Here is a 25533-nt window from a genome sequence, read left to right as displayed (position 1 = left end):
TTTGGCTTTTTTTTTTAACTCTGTTTTTATCTCCATAGTCAAGCAAAGGAAGATGGACATTTGGAGATTTGATTACTGATTTTTGAAGTCTGCAATTTTTTACCTTCTGGAGGGAGGGAGGTTGATCCTTAACTGAGAGGAGCCACTGTTTGTGTCACGTTCAGAGATGAGAATTTTAATGGAACTTTTTGCTTTCTGAAAGTTGGAACTGCACTGCTAGGAGATAGAATTGAACTCCAAAGTACACATAGTTTCTGCAGACTACAGGTTTCAGAAATGGGAGGGATGGAAGTGAATGGGAGCATTTAAGAGAATTAGTTAACAGAGGAGGTGGGCTGCTAAGAGAAATCAGCATTGGTGACCTATGAGGAGTTTTTGTTCTGTTTTGTTTTAGTGTGGCTTGGCAAGGAGTTCCCAAGTGAAACCCAAGAAGTCCGAGGGCCCCTCCTAGTAATTCTCAGCAAACCTGCGCTTAGTTCAAAACAAGAACCAGAGGATACAGTGCTGCTTGGGTCCTGTGATGCCAGGGATTACCTAGCTAGCTCAGCAGTGCTGGAGATCTCCAGGACCATTCCCAGAGGTTCTGGAGAAAGGCCTTCAGGGTGACATCTAGTGATGCTTGGGGGACCATGTAATGCCAAGCATTAAACCCATGGTAGGCTTGTGCCCTAATGACTGTACTTTCTCACAGCACCCTCATCCTGGGTTTTAGTGAAATGAAAATGTCGTATTTGATTGAACCCCTAATGGGAGGGCCTAAGGAAGTTGTTCTCAATCAGAGGAACACTGTGGGTGGAAGGACTTGCCTATGAAGGAGGAATACGACTAGCCTTTGACTTCTGAGAGGAAGAGGGTATGAGAGCGAAAAATAAATATGAATTTTGAGAGTGAAGAGCTGTTTACAATAAAACGTCAGGCACAAGCAGGCCTGAGTGGGGCACTCTCTAACAGCAACAAAAAAATATTACAAGAGAAAAAAAACCTCTCCTTGATTCCCAATTCTCCCCAGGTTTGAAAAGACAAGTAACCAAGTACTCTGCTAGCACCCCTGAAAAATCATGCGCAGAAAGAAGGAAACATATACACAAACACATTATATATAATATATATATGTATATATATATAGTGACTCTTAAGTGTGACATATTCACTAGATAGGGATATATTGAGTACTGCCTCAATTAATGGAAAGATACCAACAAATTATGAACTGAAACTCTGAATTATAATCCCATTGTGCCCTCTTTCTTTCTTTCTTTCTTTCTTTCTTTCTTTCTTTCTTTTTTTGGGGAGGGGGGTCACACCCAGCAATGCACAGGGTTTTTCCTGGCTCATGCACTCAGGAATTACTCCTGGCAGTGCTCGGGGGACCATATGGGATGCTGGGAGTCAAACCCAGGTCAGCCGCATGCAAGGCAAATGCCCTACCAGCTGTGCTATTGCTCCAGTCCCTGTGCCCACTTTTGACTGAAGATGTTTACAGCTTGCAATAAAATATACTTAGCATTTACGTTCTAGATTTTGAGTATAACTGGATAGACGCAAACCACTCTACCCCTGCCCCAAATTGGGGACCATCTTGTTATCATGTTTTCATCGGCAGAAAGTCAATCCCTAGAGGAAGTTCCAAACAAGATGAAGAAGAAATGAATTTCACAAAGTTTAATACATAAAGAATTCTTTTTTTATTTGATCACGATCATGATCACGACCATCCTGTTGTTCGTTGATTGCCTCGAGCAGGCCCCTGTAACATCTCCTTCATCCTAGCCCTGAGATTTTTTAAAAAGTGCCATATTCAAGGCTCTTTCAGGGTTAGGAGAATGAGACCCATCATTGTTACTGGTATTTGGCATATTGGGTACACCACGGGGAGTTTCCCAGATTCTGCCATGTGGGCAGGATACTTTTGGTAGCCTGCCAGTTTGTCCAAAGTAGGAATGAGATAATAAGATGTTGCGCAGCTACGAATGCATTTAAATAAAGTTTTTATTTGAAACTTTATTTAAATGCTGTGATTTACAAAATTATTCATAATATAGTCATTTCAAGTATTCAATATTCCAACAGCAATTCCACCACCAGAATGGCCTTTCCTCCACCAATATCCCATGTTACCCACCCACATCCCTGTCTGTCCCCTTAGCAGGCACAAAATAATTTAGTTTGCTTATTACAACACACATTCCATAGTGGTGTTACTAAAGTCATTATTCAAGAATTTGCTAGTTGAGCCTTCTATGCCATTGTTCTCACTCAGTGAACTTAGTGGGCTTCTATGCAACTTCCCCAAGTAATTTTCTATGTTTTTACTGTACTGTCAGTAAGGTGAACTTTGGCATGTGGCCTTTTATGCAGCCGAGCACTCCAGCAATGGCCTCACGAGGATGTTTTAGCAACATTATGGCTCAGGCCTATCAGGTTTGGTTCAGCTGTGGCTTCTCTCCAGGATTGGTCTTGGGTCCAGGACATTTAACTGTGAGTGGAAGCAGATGAAGCGGGAGCACTGGTCCCTCCAACAGGACAAGGACTCAACCTACCCTATTCCAAGAAAGCTCCAGTAATCTGGGTCCGGAGACTGTGCCTGCCAGGTTGGCTTGGCTGTGACTTCTCTCTGAGTTAATACATAAAGAACTTAATAATTCTTTTGTTAGGACTCATGCAGATGCAAAACATGTTGCACGTGTTGCCAGGTTTATTCTCTGAAGTTCTGATTTTGTTCCTTTTCGTGTGAAAGAGAAAATAGTTATTAAGGAATTGCTCATGGTTGAGCAGATGACCAGCTTGTATGATCATTAAATTCCTTGGGTATTGTTCTTCATTATAAGGTCATCACATAATCACCTACGACAGAATTCCATATGCAACAAAAAGCCGTCATAATAAATACATATAAAATGATCATTACAAAAGTGAGGAACATTAGGGAGTGCATTAGAGTTGGGGATAAAAGCAAAATTTATATATAAAATAGAGGACTTTGTGGAGAAGCGATTTTTGTATATAACTAAAATTTGACATAGATTTTTTATTAAGTTCTACCACATTAAAAAAAATACTGTTAAAAAAATACTGTTAGTCGACCTTAGACAGTTTTAGCTAACAAAATGGTAATTTGTTTTGCTTTGACATAAAGTATGGATTACTAATTTAATAAATACTTATGTTATATGTAATTATTTTATTATGTAAGTATTTGAGCTTATTTTATTTATACACACACACACCATTGGAAATTCTACCTAACATTAAAACTATGATAGACATCCTATAGTCTTGATCATTGAGAACACTTCCTCCTTTTTTCACCAAACATCTTTTGAGCACTTACTATTTTCACTACATTCTGCTTGAGATTTTTCTTCCCTCTTGTCTTCCCATTGTTAATGGTGGTGATGGTGGTGATACCAGGGAATGAACTCCAGTCTCACTCACAGAAGGCAAGTACTTTGTGCTTGAGCTGTAAGAATGTAGAAAACACCAAACCACAGACTTGATAACACTGAAAATATGAGATTCAAACTACACAACCCACCAAACTTTAAAATTTGCCTGTGAAGGTGGCAGGCTGGTATAAGAGGTCAGTGGAGGTGGTGAAAGAGAATTTAGAAACATTGGCGTAGTGGGGAAGTTGACACTGGTGGTGGGATTGGCGCTAGAACACCGTATATCTAAAATTCAACTATCAATAAATAACTTTGTAAGTTACAGTTGATTAATTAACTTTAAAATGTTTAGATTAAAAAAAAGAAAGGGGCTGGAGTGATAGTACAGCAGGTAGGGCCTTTGCCTTGGACACGGCTGACCAGGTTCGATTCCCAGCATCCCATATGGTCCCCTGAGCACCGCCAGGAGTAATTCCTGAGTGCAAAGCCAGGAGTAACCCCTGTGCATTGCCGGGTGTGACCCAAAAAACCAAAAAAAAAAAAATTGAAGAGGAATGGAGGAAATAATTCCGCCCTCACAGTTTAGGAGAGGAAATAAAGATAGGAACAGTTAATTGCTACCAAAAGAAGGCCCTAAAGTCAGAGAGACCCAGAAATTTAGTTTGGGCTTTTCTCCTTCTGCTAATTATTCAACTTCTTTTAGTCTTTCAGAAATAATACTAGTACCTCACAAGATTGTTGTGAGCATTAATTGTGAAAAATTACATGTCAGGTTGTTTGCATTATATAGTACTTAAGAAGTACTCAGGAAATGTGAGATATTAACTGCAATGTGTTAAATTACATTTTCCAACTGGGGCTATTGGGAAAATTACATAAATGGGGGGACCTTAGCACAAGACTAGGGATCCAACTCAGAGGAAAAGGCTGGGGTTGGGGGAACACCCCACAGGAAAGAAACACTGTGGGAAGGAGATCACATCAGAAAAAGACTGAGAAACACAGTCTTTTTAAGTGTTAAGTGTTACTTTTAAAATTAGGTGCACGTAGTAATTGCTTCCCTTTGATTGTAGTGTGGTAAACTGGTTTCTTACCACAAGCAACAAATGATTAGATATTCATACAGTTTATAGTAAACTGGTTTGCTCTTGAGAATGATTTAGGGAAAAGCCTCATCAGCTTTCTCACTTATGAACCAAAAGTCTTGTGCTAATTAAATTTGAGTAAAGATGCTTGTTTTCCTTCTGTACAAAACATTCTTCTCACACCTTCAATGGGAAAGACCTGAAAATAGGTACTAATGAATTTGACAATAATTAAGAACTTAAATTAACGTCTCAAATTCACTTTTACCTCTCCGGTCTAAAACAAATACTAGTTATTACCCAAATGTTTATGAACATGAATGTCTTTATTAAACCACTAAACAGTTTTATTTTTAAGCTCTGCCATTTACCAGTGGCTCTGAGGTGGTAGGTTTGTGTGGGGAGTGGGGTGAGTGTTAACTGTAAGCAAAAGTTCAGCCTGATCATGGAGACAGATATTCACCAAATAAGCATTCATGTAGATAGATATAAGTATGTAAAATTCAAAGTTGTCAGTGATGAATGCAAGGCAAAAACTCTAATGGAGATTAAGTAATTAGAATTTAGAGGCCATGGAAGCATTCAGTCTGAAAAGACATGGACCAGGGAGAAGGTTCAAAGAGCTGAAGTGCATGCAGAAGCCCCACACTCAATCCCCTGTGCATATGATCTCATGTGCACGGCTGGCAGTAGCCCCTGAGCACCACTGGGTGTGATCCCCAAACCCAATTGTGTGTGTGTGTGTGTGTGTGTGTGTGTATGGTATAATTACAGTGTGTGCCTTAGAATTATTGATTTTCTTTTCCTTAAACACAAAAATCACCAGCAAATTCTGAAAATAGAAACTTAGCAAAATGAGTTGCTTGATTACCTCATGGAAAACACTAAGTTGATATAAATGATTATTTATTATCTCATCATATCTATAATACAAAAACATAAATTTTTCTCTTTGTTCGTCTTTCACCCCTCAAGAGCTTTTATTTTTTCAACTCTATTTCCAAAGAAAACCACCCACCCTGAAATGATTTTTATCAAAGCAATACACACACAAACACTTGTATACTTAGAGTTCTTTATTGTACTACCGAGAAAATGGGAAGATTTCTAGATGATTGGTCCTATGGCTAACTTCTCCTCCTCTTTGTGTCCAGGAGGGAGGCTTTGCACTGGAACAATCTGTCATGTGTAAACCTGAACAGACATTATGTATAAGCCTGAAGCTTCATGGTTCCCCAGTATATGCGTGTTGGCCTAGTTTTGTGAGTATGTCTTTGTTTCTGTTTATTCATAGCTTTGATTAGTTTGTCTGCTCCATTTATATGCTTGCAATCAAGCCACTTAGGAAAGAGTCAGCTCTATAGTGTGAAGAACACGCATAGTACTGTTTCTCAGGCAAGGACCAACAGGGGATGTCATGAAAGAAAACAGAAGGTGCCCTTATTTGGAGTGAGTGGGTGGTGGGAGTCCATAGCAAGGCAGAGGGCTCAGAAAGCTGGGGTCAGGTGTGCATGAGAGGTGGGAGGGTGGGTGAGCTTAAGGGCTCTTGTAGGTTGCACCAATGCAATGCATTTATTTCCATGGAGATGGCTTCTTGTGACAGCCAGCTCTGCATCATGGTCCCTGGGGTCTGCCGGTGATTTTTGTGACTTTATAATCTCCCCTCCTGCTAGATGTATTCCTTTGGGAATTTTTATTAAAAATAACAACAAAAAAAGAAGTCCCCATGGTTTGCCTTTTATTTTCTGAGAGATTGAATGGGGAAAGAGCAGGGGGTAGTGGGTTTCTACATACATATAAAATTGCTTGTCTCCTGGTTGGGATCAAAATACACCAAGCATTGCATAAAGAAGGCATTGTCAGATTTTTCTGAATACATCAGAAAATGTGTTTTACCTCCCAGAATACAGGGAGGAAGAAAGATGATTATACCTCCCTTTTACTTTGTACTAGGTATATTTGCAAGGATATGCATATCCATTTATTTGTTCTTTAAAATAGATTAAAGCTTGATTTTAAAAGCACAAGATCTAGTTTTTGAGTCATACCAAATGGAATCTGTTCAAATTCACTGAATGTTTTTCTACCATTGCCTAGAGAATGACCATTTCTTCCTTCTTACATTTTTTTTCTCCAGCAATCCATAAATAACTCATTCATTAAGCTCAAGAGTAAGCCCAAAGAGAATGTCTTTGGAAAAGCTGGGCCTTTGCTTGCCGAGCCAGACAATTGATGTGCTCTTCAGCAGTTGTATTTTAGCAAGTCAGTGAGAGTAGAGCAAGAAGCCCAGCTATGCTGCACTGGTTTTCAACACAAAAAATGAACTCATCGATGTGAATCATTTGATGCAAAATAAACTCCATTAGCTGAACATTATCACAGGATCAGAATGTCCTGTTTTCTCAAGAAAGGAATGAGTACACTAAAGCTTTACTGTAACTGTAGGAAACCATTATTTAATTGCTTACCATGGTATTTTTCAGCTGAGTATTATCTTAGGATAAAATGTAACTCTACAGTGTTATTTAAACTGATCACAAAAATATTAAATGATGTCATTAGAACCACTAATCATTAAATTGGCTGGGGTCCCTGAAATTTGCTACTTTTCAGCAAAATTTATGTTGGTTATAGGAATTATTTAATAATGCATACTAATAAAAGAATGAATAAGTAAGATAGTAACATCAATATTTTACAACTTATGAGCATTGTAATTAACTCTTTTGTACATTCTCTTTCTCTCTCTCTTTTTATTTTCCACTTTTTGGATCACACCTAGCAGTGCTCAGGGGTTAATCCAGGCTCTACACTCAGGAATACTCTTGGCGGTGCATGGGGGACCATATGGGATGTCAGGAATTGAACCCAGGTCAGCTGTGTGCAAGGCAAACATCCTCGCTGCTGTATTATCACTCTGATCCCACATTATCTCTTTTCTTTTGTGGGGAAGGTCTGGGAAGTTCTGGTTACTCAGTGGTTACTCCTGGCTCTGTGCTCAGGGAAGTGACCCTTGGCAGTGCTCAGGGGACCATATGTGGTGCTTGGACTGAGCTAAGGTCAGCAGCCTGCAATGCAAATGAATGCATCTACTCCTAAACTATCTCTCCAGGTCCTCCTTACATGCATTACCTTGTATAATTCTTTGGGGAGGGGATCTCCCAAGTAATGCTGAAGGGACCTGTTGGACTATTCCTGGTGAAATTTAGTCCAGCTCTGCAGGCTTGATGGTTCAAAGCTTGGGCCTAGTAATGCAGACTTCCAGGAACCACAAGGGCCAGCCTTGAGGTGCTGGGGTGGAGGTCATGTAGAGCTAGGAACCAAACTCAGGATGTTGCACATCAAGTCATGTTCCCCTGATCCCATTGCTGTCTCCCCAACCCCTCTCGTGTAACTCTTACAGAAACCTGTAGTAAATAACTGATAAGTCTTTTTTCTCCAGATCACAGATGAATAATCTGTAATTGAGTAATAAAAATTTTTGACATGGAGAGGGCCAGAAAGATAGCTCGATAAAATGAGTGCATGCTATGCATGTACATGGCCCAGGTTCAATCCTTGGCACCCCATGGTCCCCTGAGAACTGCTGGGACTTACCCTTAAGCATGGAGTCAGGAGTGTATCAGTTATGGCCCTGTAGCACCAGTTATGAGTCCCACCAGTTACGGCCCTGAAACAAAACAACAAAATGACATTCTACTTGTGACCACTGTCTAGGATTCAGTACTGGGAGACCGGAGATTGCTGTGTTTGGTATTTGCTTCTTTTAGATGCAAAAAGGGTATGCCCTTTATACTTAATTTCCTGAATTCTTGGCTGAAACTTCTACAATTAAAAATGGTTAAATATTGGAGAAATAATACAAGGTTTAAGGTGCCTGCTTTGCATCCAGCCAATCCCAGTTCAGTCCCAGCACCACATTTATCCTCTTGAGCACCGCCAAGAGTGACCCTGGTGCATAGAGCCAGAAGTAACTCCAGAGTCTACCTGGATATGAACCAAAACTAAACCCAAAACAGGTTAGGGCCAGAGAGAGAGAAAGAGAGAGAGAGAGAATGGGGGGTTAAGGCACTTGCCTTATAGATAGCCAACCCCAGTTTGATTAGCTATACCACATATGGTCCCCTGAGTTCTGCCAGAAGTCATCCCTGAGCACATGTGTTAAGGAGGCATTTGTGGACCCCAGAGTCCCATATTTGATCCCTAGCACTTCTAGTGGTTTCTCAGCACCACTAGAAACAGCTCCAAGTACTGCAGGTATGACCTAAACCACCTGCCCCAAAAGAAAAACATGGTTTCATGGTTTTTGCTTTAAAGGTGGGGGAGGGGGCACTTTTTATTACTCTTAATGTTCTGATAATTATTTAAATAGGTAATTCAAAATTTATATGATGATCTAATTAACACATTTCAAAAGTTTTACAATGTGAGAGAATCAGCAAGCCATTACCATGAGTTTAAAGGTAAATTCAAAGTATCACACATATTTAGGCTATCAGGGATGTTGAAATGAATTTATAAACAGTTGCAAAACAAGCTAATACTCACAGGGGAATAATCAATTGCATTTTAGTAGCCAGAACCTATCTGTATGCCTACAACTTGCACAATTGTAAAAAGACTACAAAAACAAAGTAATAGAAAATCTGGGAAGGCCAGCTAGGGTACCACCAAACTTTTTCCCCATTTTAAAGTCCTTTGTAATTTCCTTGGACAAGCCGTAAGTACTGGGGGGTGGGGTGTGAATGAACCACTTCTTCTTATACAATTATATATATATATATATATATATGTACACTTGGGCCGGAACGATAGCACAGAGGTAGGGCATTTGCCTTGCATGCAACTGGCCCGGCCGAGCCGGGTTCGATTTCTCTACCCCTCTTGGAGAGCCCGGCAAGCTACCGAGAGTATCTCGCCCACACGGCAAAGCCTGGCAAGCTACCTGTGATGTATTTGATATTCCAAACACAGTAACAACAAGTCTCACATCACAATGGAGATGTTACTGGGCCCGCTCGAGCAAATTGATGAACAATGGGAGGACCATGACTGAGTGATATACACTTAAATATTCACCAAGACAGTGGTAGAGGGAAACACACCGTCAGGTGGAGGACATGATGTTAGAATACTGAATGAAACCTTATCATTCACAAAATTGCAAATCACAGCAACTCAAATTTTTAAAAATAGACCAGCCCAGTCCAAAACTCACAAATTTTATTATGAAAGTAAAATAGTTTCTCTTTTTTTTTTCTTTTTGGGTCACACCCAGCAATGCTCAGGGGTTACTCCTGGCTCTGCACTCAGGAATTACTCCTGGCAGTGCTCGGAGACCATATGGGATGCTGGGGATCGAACCCAGGTCAGCCGCATGCAAGGCAAACTCCCTACCTGCTGTGCTATCACTCCAGCCCTGAAAGTAAAATAGTTTCTTTCCAGAATTTCTTACAGCAAAATTATCAGTCAACCCAGGGTAATTGTTTTTCAAATGTCTGACCTTCTTGACTTTTGCCTCTTAGCTGTCCTCACCTATGCTGATTTTGTAGCTCCTCTCAGTAACTGTTCTTGGCACAGTGGTGACATCTGGACTTAGTCCTCTTACAGGGCAAGCTAAGCACAGGTAAAGTATTTCTTCATGGAATGCATCTACTAATAAAACAGAAGAAACATTAGATGACACTATCACTGTCCATGGGAAAATATCTGTGATCAGTCCCAACAATAAATCCTGTTTTTCAGAGCCTCTACATCATCAGCTGTGTCTTCCAGTAGATCTCTGAACTAAGAAAAACTGTGCTGGTTTTCTTTGCAGAGTTCCACTTCAGCTATCAAGTGGCTGAACAGTATGGCTCTTTATAAGCATTATGATAAGATACCACCTTGAAAATGCTTTGCATATTTGCTAAAGAATAATATTTGGAACCAGGGGAATAACTCAAGAGGATGAGCTGCATGCCTTGCATGCAGGAGCCTTGGGTTTGGTTCATGGTACCACCTGGTACCCTGCAGGGAATAATCCCTAAATACAGAGCCAGGAGGGGAACTTGAAGGACCACAAGGTATGCCCCACAATTGTTTTAATTATTATTTTTTAATTAGTAGAGTTGGCAGATTGCTTGCTTGCATACAGCCAACCCTGATTCAATCTCCAACCATACAGTGGCTCTCAAGCCTGCCAGGAGTGATCCCTGAGCACAGAGCCAGGAGGAAGCCCTGAGCACAGCTGGGTGTGGCCCCCAAACAATAACAACAACAAAATATTCGGGACCAGAGAGATAATATAGGAATTAAGGTGAATGCTTTGCCTGCAACCAACCCTAGTTATGTCCCTAGTGCCACATGATACCCCGAGCATTTCCAGGTGCAGCCCTGAAACACCACCCGGGCAACACGTGGCACTACAGCAACCTCAGGTCCTTGCACTGAACTGCAAGCCCAATTGGCTGAGAATCTCTGGGAGGGGTCCAGCATCCCCTCAAATAATAATAAAATGAAATACATTTAACTACTTGGCAATGATAATATTTGGTCACTCAGCATAAAATAATTAGTATCTTAAGCAGGACAGGAGAGATAGCTCAAAGGACTGTGCACATGTTTTGCATGCAGGACACTCATGTTCTAGCCCAGTACCACAGAGGTCCTCAGCACTGCTAAAGGTGATCCCAGACCCCACCACTGTGACCCAAAGCCAGAAAACTAAAAATCTAAGCAAAATATTTGAAACAGAAGTTGCCTAGCGAACAAGTAACTCTCTAGATTCGCACAAGAGAAGGTGGGAGCAGGATGAAAGAAGAAAAGATGGAAAGTTGAAGACTCTGGGTTAGATCTTGGTCAACTCTGGCCGATTCTGAGCTGGAGCTGAACATAGTTAAGGACACTGAAAAACAGTAGGTGCCAATCATGCTCTGAAACAACAAGAAAACTTACCGTTTAGAAGTCCGAGTCAAGTTGTTGTTTTGGGCCCATACCCAACAGTGTTCAGGGCTTCCTCCTGGCTCTGTGCTCAGAGATCACTCTTGGCAGGATTGGGCGACCATTGTGTGGTTGGAGATTGAATAGTAGAGTCGGCCCACTCTACCATTGCTCTAGTCCCTGGTCCCAAATATTAAAAAAAATAAAATATAAGAAATTGAGGGAACACCCTGTCCCGAGCACCATTAACAAGTCGTGGGGTCTGCCTTGGGGTTTGGCGCAAAAGACTATTTGCTGGTTAACGCTTCTGCCAGTCCCAGCTGGGCAACCAACCAAATAGGCTAAAACTGATGTCACAGGCTGCGGCAGCTATTTCCACATCTGTTTCCTCTTGGTTCTTGCTCCAATCCTGATTCCTGAATCCTCACTCCTGGCTGATCATTCTTCTGCGGTGTTATTTATTCTTGGGTCTTCTTGCGGCACGTTGCTCACTGCCACGCCGTATTCCTCTGACTATTCCTCTGACACCTGGCCTTACAGGTGATCTTCTGATTTCTTCCCTCCATGTTCATGCGGTAAGCGTCGCTGCTGCTTTCAAGCCAGCCTAATCCCGTGTGGTAAGTTTTCCCCTCTCAGGTCATCTGAGGCTGCATCTCTTCCCTCAGGGCCATTAACACCCAAGGGCCCCACGAGCCTGGCAATGACGAAGTTCTCTGAGGCTCCCTCCAGGAACCCTGGAGCACGATCTCAAACTATTTCCTGGCTCAGTTTCATTCCGATTGACTTCCTTGGCTTCTCAAACATCTAGCATACACATTCTCCCACCTTGCAATAAAAAAAAGAGGAAGCTGGACAAAAGAAGTAAACCACTTTTCATTCTGAGCATAATGATAGGAGTTGATTTTAGTATTAAGCATATTATTAGCCTTTCCGAAGATCATAGTTATTTTAAGATTTTTTTCTCATTTGTTCTTTCAGTAGATACTTACTGTTCATATTATATGCACTAAGAATTATTCTTATGGGACTGTGGAGATGACTTACTGTGCTGGAGTCCTTTAATTACATGCAGAAGCCTGGGTTCAGTTCCTGAGCACTGCCAGGAGTATCCCAGGAGCACTACTCCGGTACAGCCCTCCCCCAAAGAACATTATAGCAATAAAGGGCTTTGCAGAGAATCTTTTCATTTTTTTTTTAAATAAAGTTTGGAATTTCTTAGAGAAAGAAGTAAATTAATAATTTAAAGAGTTTGATTTCTGGAGGGGAACATTTAAAAATCTAATTAGTATGCTTGCTCAATTAATCACAGTTAAGGTAACCATTAAATGCTGAAATAAAACCACAGTGAGTTAAAAAGAGTTAAGCCATAGTAAACACCTTGCTTGTATTTGCTCCCAATTTTTATAAAAACTTTCAGATATTCAGAGAAAATGAAAGAATAGAATAGAGAACAATGATCTATGTGTAATCCAATTGTAAATATTTTACTACATCTGACCGATCTGTAATTATTTATATGTTTAAATGCTTTTGTTTGAAAGTAACCTGAAGCTTCCAGAGAAGTTTGAAGTATAAAGAATACTTACATATTTTCTTTCTCTGTCATCTCTCTTTCTGTGGTTAAACATTTAATATGATCAACTCACCAATAGTTAAAATCTTACCTGATTTGCGCTTTTTTTTGGGGGGGGGTCATACCCAGTAATGCTCAGGTGTTACTCCTGGCTCTACACTCAGGAGTTACTCCTGATGGTGCTTGAGGATGAGATGCCGGGGATTGAACCCAGGTCGGCTGCTTGCAAGGCAAACACCCTATCTGCTGTACTATCATTCCAGCCCCCTGATTTGCTTTTACACTCTTAAGTATTGTATAACCATTTGATAGGATGTTACATGCATTCTGCCCCCTTCTCTCAGCATATTTTAGTGTCCATTACCTTAGAACATGGCTATTCTCCTACCTATCCATGACTGGGGATTTTTAATCTATGCAATACTTTTAATCTCATCTACAACTCACATTTAAAATTTTTGTCAAGGAATCCAATCATCGTATTTCCCTTCAGTAGAAGATGTGGTCTGGTTTTATATGTTACATTACAGTTTGCTTTAATTTGGGGCATACCATCGCCTTTATTTTTAATAACTTTGCCATTTCTGCAAAAACAAAAGCCAAAGTGAAAAACAAAAACAAACACCCCCCCCCACCCTAGAAATTAAAACCATTGCTCCTCATTTGGAAGCTATCTCATGTTTAACTCCTGCTACAGGTTGAGTTTTCTGAGAACAGGACTCTAAACGCAGATGAACATGAAAAAAGACTTTCTAAAAGAACGGAGTCCAATGTCTTCAGAACTTACTATTTCCCTGGGTATTGTAAAATCAAAAAACAAAGTCACAAGTGGTAAAGAAAACAGTATGTGCCTTTTCTCTGATTACTTCAACTACCCATACAGATAGTTTTTTAAAATATGGGCTATCCCACTCAATGCCTCTTTTGCAAACCACAGCACCCAAAAGGAGAGAGAGAACAAAAGGGAATGCCCTGCCACAGGGGTGGGGTGGGATGGAGAGGTGGGGGGGGTGGGAGGGATGCTGGGAGCATTGGAGGTGGGGAATTGGCACCTGTGGAGGGATGGGTACTCAATCATTGTATAACTGAAACCCAAGCACAAAAATTTGCAAGCCTACAACTGTACCTCATGGTGTTTCTCTAATAAAAATTGAAAAATAAATAAATAAAAATAAATAAAATATGGGCTATCTTTGCTAGAGTAGTAACTGGGAGACCTGCATTTATCTATTATGAAAAAACAAAGAAGTAAAGAAATACAACTATAATACTAATTGTATTACATATCTATAAAATGTAGTTTTTAACAGATTTATATATGCGTGTGACATACACTGTCAGATTTTTTTACATTTTCTCTAAGAATGAAACAAAATTTTAAAGCTGTTTAGGTTTCTTAAATTTTGCTAGTAAGGACACAACATGTTAAAAGTCACATAATCTTAGCGTACCAGAGCATGTTGTATCATAATCATATTATAGAGTTACTGAAACCTCTTCGTCCTTTCAGTATAACCCTCTCATTACAAGCAGTGCTAATCTTCTTAAAATATTATAACTCATTTACTGTTTCCAAATAGAAAAAGCATGTGACATAAGAATCTTTTCAGTTTATTTCCAAGTAGACTTCTTTAATTAATATCTACTAATTAAGTTGTTTGTAAACTTTCTGATGGAAAATAATGACATGTTTGCCTAGTATCAGTCAAAATGGCTTCAAAGTTTGTCATTTGGGCACCAACTTGACAACTCTCATGCCTCATTCCTCTTATTTCTCCTTTCTCATTTCTCCTGGACAAAGGTTCTGCTATTAAAATTAAATTATTAAAAAAATAAATTAAATTATATAGGTCTGGAGATACAGTGGATAGGGAACTTGTCTTGCACTCTTGCATGCAGACAATCTTGATTCAATACCCGGAACCCCATATGGCCCCCTGAGTCCCTCCAGGAATGATCCCTAAGCACAGAGACAGAAGTAAGTCTTGAGCACTGACATTTGTGGCTGAAAAACCTAAAAAAATTAATTAAATTAAATTATAAGATTAATTTTTCATCCAAATTATGAATATTCCTTGAAATTAAAAGAAGTGAGAAATCTCTTTACTATAAAATATCTTAATTTTTTGTGTATAGTAATAAAAAATTTATGTTCTGAGTAGCATATATTATAATAAAGAACAGGTAATTTTTTTTTTTGCCTTTGGGTCACACCCAGTGAGGCTCAGGGGTTACTCACTGGCTCTGCACTCAGGAATTACTCCTGGTGGTGCTTGGGGGACCATATGGGATGCTGGGAATTGAACCCGGGTCAGCTGTGTGCAAGGCAAATGCCCAACCCGCTGTGCTATTGCTCCAGCCCCAAGAACAGGTAAATTTTAAGCAGGACAATGCTTGGTGCATCTGGAGTGCTGGATTTTTGAACATGTGACCATAAACTTGCAAGCCAGGAGAAAATAAGCTGCACTGCTACTATTCTGAACCTCTAAGTCTAGTATATATATATTATATATATATATTTGGTATATAGAATAATATATAACAATTTTTCTGCTTCTCTCAACACCAACCTCTCTCTTCTGGTAACTACCAATGAATTCTGTATATAATAATTTGTTATTTGTTTTTATTTTGTTCATTTGCTTTTTTTTCCTTAAATTCAACATATGAGTGAAATAATTCAGTCTTTCTTTTACTCACTTATTTTACTTGACATAATGCCTAATCTTATATCTGTCTCTAACTCCTGACCTTTACACTAAACTTCATCCGAACCCTATTGTTAACCCTGGCCTAACCTCGGTCTAACCCTACAAATACATTAAATTTAACCTCTGCCTTAATCCTAACTTTCATTCTCAATTCTGGCCATGCTAAACTTAAGCCCTAGCTCTATCCTTATTCTTAACCTAACCCTAATGTAGCTATAAAACTAATCCTGACCCTAACCTTGGCCTCACCCTACCTATTACTCTAAATTTAACATTCACTCTAGTCTTAACTTTCATTCTTAAATTCCACCATGACCAAACCTAAATCCTATATCTATCCCTATCCCACCCCTAACTCTAATTTAAACCTTGACCATTGCCTTGGGTACCCCTCTCAATTGCTCTAAATATAACATTCACCATAATCCTAACTTTCATTCTCAACTTTGACCATACCCAAACCTGGTATGATCTAGCTAGGTCTAGCCCTAACTCTAAAACTAATTCTAATCCTAAACTCAAACCTAATACTAACCCTGACCCTAGCCTTAGCCTAACCCTTCCAATTACCCTAAATTTAACATTCACTCAAATTTTAGCCTTCATTCTCAGCTTTAACCATAGAAAAACCAAATTCTATGTCTCCCTATCCCTAAGATTTTTTAAAAATATATTTTAATTGAATTACTGTGAATTACAAAGTAACTACATTATTCATGATTAAGTTCCAGGCATATGTAATGTTCCAGCACCAATTCCTTCACCAGTGTCCATTTTTCTTCCAACATCCCCAACTTCCCTTCTGCCCCCTCAGTATGCCAAACCTAATCTTAACCCTAGCCCTAATACTAGCCCCGATCCTATCCTTTTCCTAATTCTACCAAAACCCAAATTTACCATTTGACTGAATCCTTACTTTCCTTCTCAATTTTAATAATTGCCCAAACTAAACTCTATCCTTAACTCTATTCTAAACCTAAACCATAACTCTTACCTTAATACTAAACCTGACCCTATCCCTGGATATATTGGTCACTTGGTCTCATAAACCAACCAAATGGGGCCAGTGAGGCAATATAGGATATAAGGTTGTTGCCAGTGAGGCTTTGGTCAGTGGCTAAGAACCACCAGGAGATAGCCCTGAGGGCAGTGCCTGGGGATATCCCTGAGAACAGAACTTGAGCCCCAGCAGGTCAGGGTCCTAGTAGTTTTCAAATATACAGAGTCTAACCAAACTCTACCAGGCGAAATTCACAAAAATGGGGGAGTAATGACCTTGGAAATCTTTTCCATAAAAACTGGAATCTAGGAGTTGGAGAGATAGCACAGCCGGTAGGGCGTTTGCCTTGCACGTGGCCAACCCGGTTTCGATTCCCAGCATCCCATATGGTCCCCTCAGCACTGCTAGGAGTAACTCCTGAGTGCAGAGCCAGGAGTAACTCCTGAGCATCGCCGGGTGTGACCCAAAAAGAAAAAAAAAAAACTAGAATCTAGGGAGCTGGGTGATAGCAAAGCTGGTAGGGCGTTTGCCTTGCACACAGCTAACCCTGGTTGATTCCCAGCATCCCATATGGTTCCCCGAGCACCGCCAGGAGTGATTCCTGATGATTCCTGAGTGCAGAGCCAGGAGTAACCCCTGAACATTGCTGGGTGTGACCCAAAACCAAAACAAAATAAAACAAAACAAAAAACCGAATCTAGTGACGGAGCCAGAGAGATAGTACAGGGGTTGGGTGCTTGCCTTATATCCCAAAGACCCTTGGTTTGAATTTCTGGCACTACATATGGCCCCAGCACTGCCAGGGGTCATTCCTGAATAGCCTCTGAGTACTGATGGTGTGCCCCCCCAATAAAAAAGATAAAACAAAACAAAAATACAAAACAAAACAGAAAAACTAGAAACTAGACAATTGGTCATAAACAATTTCAGTACTCTGAAAATAACTCAAATGTTTGTAGCAACAATCTGGAGTGAATTTATTGCTAACAAAAACAAAAAAACAGAGGATATGGCTCAAGCAAGTAGACACTGATTTACATGTGTGAGGCCCTGGGTTTGATCTTCAACACCACATGGCCTCTCTAAGCAGAACTGGGTGTGACCCTGAGTATTGCTGGGAGTGGCCCCCCACGAATAACAACCACCAACAATCCAAATAAAAGTAAGAATAAACACTCCATCCAATGTAAGCAATGAGAATTTTTTTTTTTTTAGGTTGTCCCAGTCTCATCCTGGGCTCTCCCTTAAACTTTTTCAAGAAAGTTCTTCTTGAAAACTAACAACCTCTGTCCCCAGTGAGGACCAGTAATATGCAAGCCCTTGGAAGAAGCAATAAGGAGTTGAAACTCCTTGAGAGCTTCATTTCCAGAGAATGTTATGTGACCTATCTTGTGGTTCCCTAGAAAACCTAATTACAAAATTATCTGTATTTGACCTAACTTAGAACTTGTGTAGTATAAAATGCTTTTTTTCCTCATAAGCATTTGTCAAGAGCAATTTTAGGCAATTACTTAACTTTGCAATTATCTGGGGCTATGAATAACCAGTTGGGGAAACACTTAACTTTGCAATTATCTGGGGCTATGAATAACCAGTTGGGGAAAACCATTGAAATAAGTAAAAAGTTTTAAATGGAAAAACTTGAGAGATGAGACAACAGAGGGGAGTTGTAGAATTCCTGACATGTACCTGGTATCAAGAAGGCCTCATCCTCGTAGAAGGGGGCACTCACGCTAGGGCTCTGTGCATTGCTGAGAAAGATCTGGAAAGATATTCAGTTCTTACCTCTGGGTGAGCTCGAGGCTCTGTGTAGGTAGAAAGAAAAAATTAAGGCAGAGTAGAAACTGCACCATGCATACCCACAGAGCCCCTCACCAAAAGACTGGGAAATTTAATAGCTCAGACATGTTAGGGAATTTCTTTCCAATCATAAGCCTACTGTAAACAAACTAGGGAGAAACTTCAGTGTTCATACAATGCAGAAAGACTTTGTTGAACTAGGTTAAAAATTCCTTAAAAAAAAGAAAGCAAGCAAACCAAACCAAACAAACAAACAAAATAAAAAATAATGTCAACAAACAGCAATAGCAACAAAGCCTGGGAAGAAGACTGATTTCCAGAATTAACTGTCTTTATCTTCAATGTCTAGAAATTAGTCATGTAAACAGATGAGAAACTATATCCTGGGGCCAGAGAGATAATACAGCAGGTAGGGTGCTTGCCTTGCACATGGCCAGTCTGGGCCCAATCCCCAGTACCAGAGATTGTTCCCTCAAGACTTGACAGGAGTGATCCTTGAGCATAGAGTCAGGAGTAAGCCCTGAGCATTGCATTTGTCCCCAAAACCTAAATAAACAAAAAGAAATGATAACCCATAAACAGAAGGGAAAAAACAGAGAATAGTCATTAGAAACTGTACTTGGGAAGTTTAGATATTTAACTGATTAAACAAAGTTCTTCAATAAGTGATTTTAAATATGTTCAGTGTGGGCAGGAGAGATAGTACAGTATTACAGTGGATAAGGTGTTTGACTTGCCTGTGCTGACACGGGTTTTATCCCTGACAACATGTATGGTCTCTTGGGCACCACTGGAGTGTTTTCTGAGCACAGAGCCAAGAGTAAGCTTTGAGTCAGCCAGGTATAGCCCCCAAATTAAATAGTGATAACAATAATATGTTTAATGGACCAAAAGAAACTATTCTGTAAGTGGAAAAGTAAAAGATGAGCCCAGAGTCAGGTGTAAACACAACTAAGTGTGCTCCCCCCACCACCAACCTCTGGCCAAAAAAAAAAAAAGAACCAGAGGAAGGAATGAGAATGCTGTCTCACCAAATGGAGAATATAAATAGAAAAATAATCATTAAAATTATGTGAAAAGAACTACAGAGCTAGAGAAATAGTGTAAGTGTTAAGATACTTGCTTGTGAGTTACCCTGATTTGATCCCAGAACAAGAAATGGGCCTCTGGACCCAGAGTCAGGAATAAGCCCTGAAGATAGTAGGGTGTGGACCAAACAAACAACAAACAGAACTGAAAGAACTATATCAAATGGTAAAGTTGAAAAGGATAATAAAGAAGTAAATCGAATGGTAAGGTTGAAAAGGATAAAAAACAAGTAAATTGCCAGAGCTATTCAATAGCAAATAAGAGCAGGTAGAAGGAGAAATCACCAAACTGAAGACGGTTTGCCCTCAAACTGGAAATTCTGAGGTTATCCAGATTATGTACTGGGGTAGTGGGGGGAGGGTGAAGAATAAAGCCAACTGAACAGAGACTGATGGGACAAGGTAGTGCTACTTATTTCCAAAGTCTTCCTTCTCTCTAACAATCCAGAATGATCTATACCCAGTTCTTCTCACTAGTGATTTCAAGACATTTAATGACTATGCAGAAAACAAAAGGTAGTCCAAATGATGGGATATAATATCTTGGGTTTTTGAAACACTCTTAGAAACAATTATTCAACATCCAAGTTTCTATATTTGTTGTTTGTAGATTTATAGAGTTGAGAGTCATGTGAGGGGTATTATACATAGACACAGTTCCAAACAGGCATTCCTTTACGTAACTTTCAGGATGTCACTGTTTCCAATTTTCCGTTTGGATTTGCATGATCTTGTTTTGATAGTCGATTGAGCAAATTCATTCTCTTTTCCCAAACATCCAATTACCAGGTTATGGTTTTAGTTAGTTCTACAGCAATATCAAGGTAATCATCCAAGGACTCATTAAAAAATGGTTGCTTTTTATTTATTTAATATATATATATATTTTATTGAATCACAGTGAGATACACAGTTAGTTACAAGGTTGTTCGTGATTGGGTTTCAGTTATATAATATTCCAACACCCATCCCTTCACCAGTGTACATTTCCCACCACCAGTGTCCCCAGTTTTATTCCCCACCCCACCCCATCCCTCCTTCCTCTGTGTCAGGCACTTCTTTCCCGACACCCCTCTCTTTCATTTTGGGCATTATGGTTTATGACTGCTTTTTCTAAAGATTGAGATCCTCAGTAATGCTGGAGGAAAGTCACTAGTCTGCTTAGTATTGGATGTTGATAATAACTATCCATGATGTTCATCTGCATTCATTAACTCCCAATTGAGACCTTTTCTAAACATTTAATTTGAATTATTACTTTCCTTACAGGTTTGTCTCTATTTTACCTTGAAGTTGATTTTCTCTGATACTAACACAGTTTTGCCAATAATTTTGCTGTTGTTGGTCTTTGCCCAGCTTCTCATTTTTCATCCTTTAACTTCTTATTTTACTGTGTGCTTCTGTGTCCTCATTTAAACAAAATCCTAGTAGATTCTGTATATTATTCATGACAGCAATTCTTTTATTAGATAAGTTTGTCATTTTACACTTATTTGATTAACAATACATCGACATTTGTTTCTAACACCTTAGTTTGTGTTTTCTTATTAACCTCTTTTGTACATATCTTCTTTTTTTATTCTCTACAAGTTTGGAAGTTGCACACTCCATTTTTATCATTTGTGTATTACTCAAGAAATTATAACATACATGCTTAACTTATAAATGTTTAAACTTAACCACTAAATTAACCTTCTTCTAGAGGAGTAAATTGATTAATAATACTTTAATGCTGAGCTTCTCCATTTATTAGATATTAAATTTTTGTTCTATATTTGACTCTTTCTCATTATTTTTAACTTTACAAATTATACATTATTGGGGCAGGAGTAAGAATACAGTGGGTAGGTTGTTTGCCTTTTACATGGCCAACCTAGGTTCAATACCCAACATCCCATATGGTTTCCCAACACAGCCAAGAATGATCCCTAAGTTTCAGAGACAGGAATAAACCCTGAGCACCACCTGGTATAACTCCCCAAACTAAACAACCCAAAAAATAACTGTCTATTATTATCATATTGTATTTATTTTTATTAATTCACATGGTTACCTTTCCCCTCACCATTGTTTCTAGCTTTGAATTAAATCTGAAATATTAAATTTATAATTTTTAAAAATCTTACTTTATTTTGAATAAAATCTGACTGGTAGTTCACAGAGATAGTTCAAAGGGCTGGAGTATATGCTTTGCATGAAGGTGACCGTTTTCAATTTCTGGCACTATGTAGTCCCCTGACCACTGCCAGGAGTCAATTCTGAGCAGTGAGCTTGGAGTAGCCCATGAGCACTGCCTGGTGTGACCCCAAAACAAACAGAAAGTCATTTTTTAATAGTGACTTGTCTTTCATTAGCTGTTTCAATTCTTATTTGGTATATAAACATATAAATGTACTTAATTCTTCATTTGATTTTAACTCAGTATCTGAAAATACTTTGTCAATCTAATTCTGTTGCTAGTTTTTTCTGTTTATTCTTTCTAATGGTATTGTTTTCTCGTGTTATTTACTTTTATTTTTAGTCATGAGCTTATGTTCACTTGAACTTCATCCAGGATTTGAGACCTAGGTTGAAAATGTGTTCTTACAGAGACGATTTTTTCCCCCTGCTTTTTGGCAGGAGCTCAAAGGACACTGATGATTCAGGACTATTTAAACTCTATTCTAAGCTTAGAATTTTGTATATGTGTGTATGGTGCCAGGGATCAGACCCAGGGCTTCACACATGCAAAGCAGGTGCTCTACTCCTCAGCACATCTTAGCCACTCATCTTGTGGCTTTTTTAAAGCTATAAATTGACAGAAGAAAAAATTCACATCACAAAGTTGCAGGGCATACTTTTTTTTTTTAAACTTTGACCTAGCACTAAAGTTGAAGTAGTCAGGGAGAGTTACTTACCATATATTTTTTCTTTTTATCTTTTTCTGACTCAATAATTTCAGTTTAATTCAGGGGTCCCTGGCCATACAGTCTTGTAGCCTGGGTGCTCCGTTGTATCTGTGTGCTTTGCAATGGCCCTTTGTGTGCCAGGGTAGCCAACAGCTCTGGGGACCCTCTGGTTCCTTGCTCCTCTTTCCTCCTGTTTCAATGCAGACCAGTAAGGATTTTCTTGACTTTCTTGCCAGCTCAGATATATTAAAAAATGTGTATTTAGCCCAGTGCTTTTGGAGATTTTGTAGCAAACTTTTAAAAAGAATACCTAGAATATCGAGTACCGCATTGCCAAAAACAACTCCACCCCAGCTTTGAAGCTGTAACCCTCCCTCTGTCATCTTGAGAAGGATCGACATTACACTGCCATTTCTTATCTAAATATAGAAGGACCAGGATTCCACAGACTGCAGTGGTAGCATTGTTGGGATATCCCACTGTCCTTTCATATTAGTAAGTCTCAGAGCCAGACTGGAACAAGCCCTCAGTGACTCTTTCCTTTAGGAACCCCAGTCCTAAAGGAACACTTTAGGACTTCCATACTTCCCAGTTGTTGATTCTTTCCACCTCTCTTCCCCCAAATCTCCCAATGTCCATATTCTTTAAAATTAATTTTTAGGTATTTGATAGAGTATAGCAGGAAGGACTCTTGCCAAGCACGTGGCCAACTCAGGTTCAATCCCCGGCACCCCACATGATACTTGGGGATGGGCCCCTCTAGGAGTGATCCCTGAGTGCAGAGCCAGGAGTAAACCCTGAGCAATGCTGGGTGTGTACCAATCTTTCCCCCAATAACATAAAGTTAATTTTACTCTAAGGTTTTTATTTATAGCATTATTGAAAAATAATGGGGTGCCTGGGATTGAATATGGGTCAGCCATGTACATGGCAAGCACCTTATCCACTTGCCTAAAAGATAGTAATTTCTCCAGCCCTGAGAAATTTAGAAGTATTTCCTAATTTTGCAAAGTGTCTTATAATCTTATAATCTGAATGTTATCACAAAAGAACAATAGATGTCCTTCTTGCCAGAGGACATTTGGAAGCTCTGAGGGTCACCAAATTGAATGACAACCACATCACTCATCCTCTCTCCTGGTAGGGAAGATGGTGAGCTTTCTGTTCTTATCCTCTGTTATGATATGCTCAAAACACCCTAGTATGAAGTAGATTCTGAATGTAACCACCTTGTTTTACCCACCTTGTTAACTCAAGGCTTTTTCTCCTTTTGAAACTGATAAACTTAAGCTTTATTCTCTAGCATTTCAGTCTTTCTCTCATCTTTTCTGTCTCCTGGTATTTCATGTCACCTTCTGAACAAGCTTTTCAAATATATCTCCTGAATTACATTCTTTCTTTGAACTAGGTATAAATTATTTTATATTCATTAAAGTAGATGCTCTCCCTAAAGTCCTAGTAGTTGTTAGTGGTTCTATCTTTAGTAGTTGGATCTTTTTCAGCTTGTTATTTTTCTTGACCCACCGGGGTCACACCTGGTGGTGCTCAGGGCTTACTCCTGGCTCTGTGCTCAGAGATCACTTTTGGTGGGTCTCAGGGGACCATTTGGATCAAACTTGGGTTCAGTGCATGCATGGCAAGCACCTTATTTCCATACTATCTCTCTGGCGCTTCTTAGCTGGTTTTAAAGATGAGCTTAGAGTTGATAAACTTTTCAACTGGCGACACAAATTCTTAAAGTTTCAGAAAGTCAGACTTAAGATTTGAAGTGATGTTTTTGACTTTGACTTCTTAAAGAAAATATGTGATAAATAACAACAACAAATAAAGATAGGAACCTGGTTCTTTTCTCCTTCAACTCCACCCCCCCCACCCTTGACCTTTCTTTTCAGAAAGAAGAAAATAGAAAGTTTGTGCCATGTGCACCAATATTTTCTCTTCCTATGTCCTAGATATAAAAACATAATATCACTGTCATTGTCACTGTCCTCTTGTTGTTCTTCAATTTACTCAAGCAGGCCCAGTAACATCTCCGTTGTGACACTTGTTACTGTGTTTGGCATATCGAATACATCACGGGGAGCTTGCCAGGCTCTGCCGTGCGGGCGAGATACTCTTGGTAGCTTGCCAGGCTCTCCGAGAGGGGAGGAGGAATCGAATTCGGGTCAGCCATGTTGGCTGCATGCAAGGCAAACTCCCTACCCACTGTGCTATTGCTCCAGCCCAAAAATATAATATAAGAACAATTTAGAAAGTAGGGATGCAGGTGCTGGAGGAGTGGTCCAGGGGCTTCACCGCATGTCTTGAAGCCTTGCCAACATTGACCTTGAATACAAATTCCTAGAGTCCTTTATGCCCCGAGCACTTTCCTACAACTCCACAGTTTGAGTCTGGCAGCTCTGCTCTCTGATCCCTGGAGGAACAAAGGAAAATGAGAAAGAAAGGGAGTGAAAAAAAAAAAGTGGAGATTCTATCTTCCCTGCATTCTACAGCTGTTTTGGTCTGCTTAGTGTTTGTAACCTTTTTTCACAGATGTTACACTTTACAAAATGTGACTCATTAGGGTGGTTCTAGTATCTAAGAGATGGAAATAAATCCCAGGAGAGCTAAATTGTTACACAAGTCTGGTTCACTCAAAACCTGAAATATCTGAATAATTCTTTTCCTGGGATTAAAAAGAGAAGGCAGTAAGACATTGCCCTATTTAAGTCAATCCAACAAACCAATGATTTAAAACTCATTCTTTTTTTTTCCCTAGGAGAAATGAGAAAGGGAAAAATAACCATGAAGTGGTTTGTTTTCTTTTGCAAAATGTTTTTAATTTGCCAAAGTTTTTGGTTTGGGCCTTCTTCCATATTTTTGTCCCAAAATATATATTTTACTAGAAAACAGATTTTTAAATGTTCACTTCTACAGATCGCTGAATTTGGTGCTACTTGGGGGTATGGAAAATAAGAAAAGAACTACAATACGTTGTCCTACCATCTTTGTTATTTTTGTTACTTCTCATAAAAGTTGGGCTGGAGCGATAGCACAGCGGGTAGGGCGTCTGCCTTGCACGCAGCCAACATGGCCGACCCG

General features: G+C 39.5%; 1 protein-coding gene across 2 annotated transcripts in view; it reads left to right on the top strand.

Annotated features, from left to right (window-relative positions):
* Positions 1 to 25533, top strand: part of CMKLR2 (chemerin chemokine-like receptor 2) — a 49101-nt gene that overhangs the window by 7986 nt on the left and 15582 nt on the right. The window contains exon 2 of one of the 2 annotated variants that reach the window (XM_056111792.1): positions 5626 to 5733. The gene's annotated coding sequence lies outside the window, so the exon portion shown is untranslated. Of the gene's footprint in view, positions 1 to 5625; positions 5734 to 11815; positions 12010 to 25533 lie in introns of those variants that run through there. The other variant, XM_056111791.1, reaches the window with a different exon arrangement.

This window comes from Sorex fumeus, unplaced genomic scaffold, assembly GCF_029834395.1.
Source record: "Sorex fumeus unplaced genomic scaffold, SorFum_2.1 ptg000014l, whole genome shotgun sequence".
NCBI classification, from domain to species: Eukaryota; Metazoa; Chordata; class Mammalia; order Eulipotyphla; family Soricidae; genus Sorex; species Sorex fumeus.
The sequence above is the reverse complement of the archived record's forward strand: the minus strand, read 5'-3'. Positions and strand labels throughout refer to the sequence as shown.